Below are 3757 nucleotides of genomic sequence, written 5' to 3' on the forward strand. Positions count from 1 at the left end.
TTGACTTATAGTCTATTCTCAGATGTAATTTATATTTATTAAAGAGAACTCTCTCTGCATCAATGTTCTTTCTGTTGTTTTTTGGTTTATTATTTCTATTGTTATTCACACTTTCTACTATCCACTCAGATCAAATCTGAAATTATGTATACCATTACTAAATATAGTTATATCAATCTTGATGACGCTGATTATACATTATGGTCAGTGAAGTACATGTAAACCACTAGATCCATTGGGTGTAAGTAATAGTAATTTTGCTAAATTTATTTTCTTATTTTTTACTACTGTTGTTATAAAGGAGATATGATTATCCATATGTACCCCGTATTTGTTGGTATATGTTACTGACCCCCCGCCTGGAGTTCCATGGCCGGTACATGGAGTCCCTACCGGTTGGTCAGTTAGTACCACAATTACAGCTACTCTATATATTATGAATGAACCTATATCACTTCTATGGATTGGAGTATGAAACCTAGTTATTCACTAAGTGATGATACTCATCCACTCCTCTCTAGTGTTGAGACCCCTCTTTACAGTGTTTAATATAGAGATATACCACTGTTCGCGGTGTTTTCTTTTCATTGTAACATCTCCACCTCTCTTTTTCATTTCAATACGTTCAATAATGAACCATGAAAATTCCAAACAGGTGTGACCCATTTCTTTAAAGTGATCTACAAGGGGGCAGTTGGCGTTTTGGTTCTTGATAGCTGATCTATGTTCCAGGAGACGGACTCTCACCTCTCTACCCGTCTCCCCTACATAGCCCAAATTACATGGGCATACAATGAGGTAGACTGCGTTTTTGGTTCTACAATTGTTCAATGACCTAGGTCTAATAGTGTAGTCATTGTACTTGTATTCTTTGCCTTGAATACACTGGCTACAAATGCTGCAAGCGCTACATGAGTAGTTCCCCACTGCTCTATCTCCATTCATTGTAGTCTGTATCTGTTTATGTCCCTCCCTATATGTGTGGACCAGATCTCATCTTAAGTTGTTGTTTTTCTTAAACGCAAAGAGGGGTTTGTCTAGATTTTCCAAATCATTATCATTTAAAATCTCCAGCTCGAATTAATAACATTTTTTATTTTATTACTTAGGCAGGAGAATTGGCTTACAAAGACTATTCTCTTACTGTTCCTTTGTGATCCCCTTTGTCCTGTTTATTTCTGATTTAGCATGCTATCCCTGTTGTAGAATGTGGCCCTCTTATAAGCTGTTGAGATTAATTTTTTGGGATATCCTCTGTCTTTTAATTTTCTTTTTAGATTATCTGCATGTTTGTAGAAGTCCTCCACATTGATGCAGTTTCTACGGAGGCGTAGAAATTGCCCAAAAGGGATGTTGTCCCTCTGGGCTTTGGGGTGGAAGCTGGAATAGTGTAATAGGGTGTTTTTGTCTGTAGGTTTACAAAAAAGTTCCACTTCCAGCTTCCCTTCAACATTTTTGATTTTTAGATCTAAAAAATGTACATGTTCTCTACTATATGTCGAGGTAAAGCCCTCAGGGTGTCAAGTGTTGTCTCCCACCTCTAGCAGACAGAATAAACCTGATCTTAGCCAAAAGACCGAGAAGCAATAACCAGAATGGTGCCAGAATGAACGCCTCCCGAAGAAATCCACCTGGCTGACCAGGACCGGGGTCTTCCCTTGCACCGTCGCTGGCCGCCCTTTCGCCTCTTTTTCTGACTCCCAGCAAGAGCTCGGCATGTGCTGGTGGAAAGGAGGCCCCGGCCTCAGACCTTCTCCCGGCTCCCAGAGTCCTCCTCGGCTGTCGCCTCATTAGGCGTCACTTAGCATACCCATGTTGTCCTCTTTCTAGTATTTGCATGCCCCGCCCCTTCCTGCGCACTGCTTCCAGCCGGCTGGCCAGAAAGCCTGGCAGCCAGGGGATGCTGGGAATCAGCCCAGGATGCCCTGGACAGCTCCCTGACCGGAAATGGCCGACCCCTCGCCCTCACTTGACGGGGACACTGCTCCCCTGCAGCCTAAGGCCTATAGATAAGGCGTGGCCGTTCAGGGACGGGCGGGCGGGCAGAGAAGGACTCTGTATTTTTCTTCTTGCTCAGAGAAGCCAAGGGCAGTGTCCACTTTTGTGCCAGCCTGCCTGCCTGCCTCCATCCCTCCATCCCTCCATCCCTCCATCCCTCCATCCCTCCATCCCTCCATCCCTCCTACTGACCTGCTGGGAACCTTCTTCCATTCGTTCCCCAGTGAAATGGATCCAAAATCAATAAAACTCTGCTGCTGGAAAAACAGTATTTTTCCGACGTTTGTCTCTTTTCAAAGTGCAGCGTCTGGATGGAGAAGAGGAAAAAAAAGAAAGAATTTTTATTTATTTTTTAAACGCGAAAAAAATAAAAAAAAAATAAATAACGCACGGCCCTGGTGCCGCAAAGCGGCAAATAAGTCAAATAAATACATAAATAAGGCAAGACACGGTGACCAGTTTGCTTTTATTCACACGCAAACACTATAGCGCCATTGCATGGTTTGGTAGTTAAGCGCTACTTTCGTTTTCTCGTCTATTTTTCAACAGCATTGTTTTCCCCGGGTGGGGAAGTGCACCATTCCTGGAGGTACTGCAATACCAGGTTGATGCGTGGAGTGGACAGAGCAAGCTCCTATTCCATCTCCCTGTTCCAAAAATCTATTTAATATATGGTCCCCAGATAGAGGACGTATCAGATATTAAACTGATAAGAACAGTTTATTTTTGTTTCAAAAACCTTTAGTGAATAGATAAAGGCACAGATACAGAAATATACAATTTAAAAGACCAAAGTTACATCAAGTGGTCCATAGGAGATATATACAGATATGATGAGTAAATCTGGATGAAGGCACAGATACAGAAATATATAACTTTTAAAAGACCAAGGTTATATTAAGTGGTCTATAGGAAATACATACAGATATGATGATGAAAACTTTGTACACTACAGGCAGATAAATTTGGTGCGTTTATAAATGCCAATCCTGTTACAGCCCGGTGGCAAAGCAGACAAACAAAAACAAGCGTATAAACAAGTTATTTAATCATAACTGTCCAGTTTTCTAGGTGACCCAACCCTACCAGTTCTTAATTTGCCACAAGGTGTTGGCGTCGTCAATCCCTAAGGTGGCACGATCAACAGAAACATAGGTCATAACTTTATCCAAAAAAAGATTTCCGCATATTTTGGAGTCCATGTCCTTATGGAGAAAAAGAAACAGGTTCCTGGCATCCCATGAAGCCTCTTTGGCACAGTTCAACAGTCTCCAGGCAGTGGGAGGGCGCCGTGCAGAAATGTCCTGTCCATACAAAAGGGCGTTGAAAATCAAGGCAGCAATGCCGGCAATGTTTGAAAGAAAAGGTCGCAACAAAACCCAAAATTTCTTCGCATAAAGACAACCCCACAGGAGATGGAAAATGGATTCGTCGTGGCCGCATCTGGGGCGCGGACAACATGCTGTGGGGGCAAAACCTCTCCGATGTTCAAAAACTTTTACAGGAAGGCATCCATGTGCGGCCATCCAAGCCAGGTCACGCTGACTGTGGGTAATGTCCCTGTGACCCACCATTTTCCAGACTCGCACCGACTGAGCCTCAGTTAGAACACCCAACATGATCGGTTGCTCAGTTTTTGGAAGTTCGTTCTTTAGCCTGGTGGGGTGAATACAGTTGTCCCTATCAAAAGTTTCTGTGTCCAAGGTCTGCAAAAAGGAACAAAGGTCTTTATAAAATAGTGGTGCATCGTGGGCCAAGG

At 43.0% G+C, this 3757-nt stretch overlaps 1 non-coding gene across 1 annotated transcript; it reads right to left on the reverse strand.

Annotated features, from left to right (window-relative positions):
* Window positions 1–2565: 2565 nt before the first annotated feature.
* Window positions 2566–2754, reverse strand: LOC144764330 (U2 spliceosomal RNA). Its single transcript, XR_013596500.1, has one exon. It is a non-coding gene; the product is annotated as a U2 spliceosomal RNA (small nuclear RNA).
* Between the last annotated feature and the right edge of the window lie 1003 nt (window positions 2755–3757).

Source organism: Lissotriton helveticus, chromosome 6 (genome assembly GCF_964261635.1).
Source record: "Lissotriton helveticus chromosome 6, aLisHel1.1, whole genome shotgun sequence".
NCBI classification, from domain to species: Eukaryota; Metazoa; Chordata; class Amphibia; order Caudata; family Salamandridae; genus Lissotriton; species Lissotriton helveticus.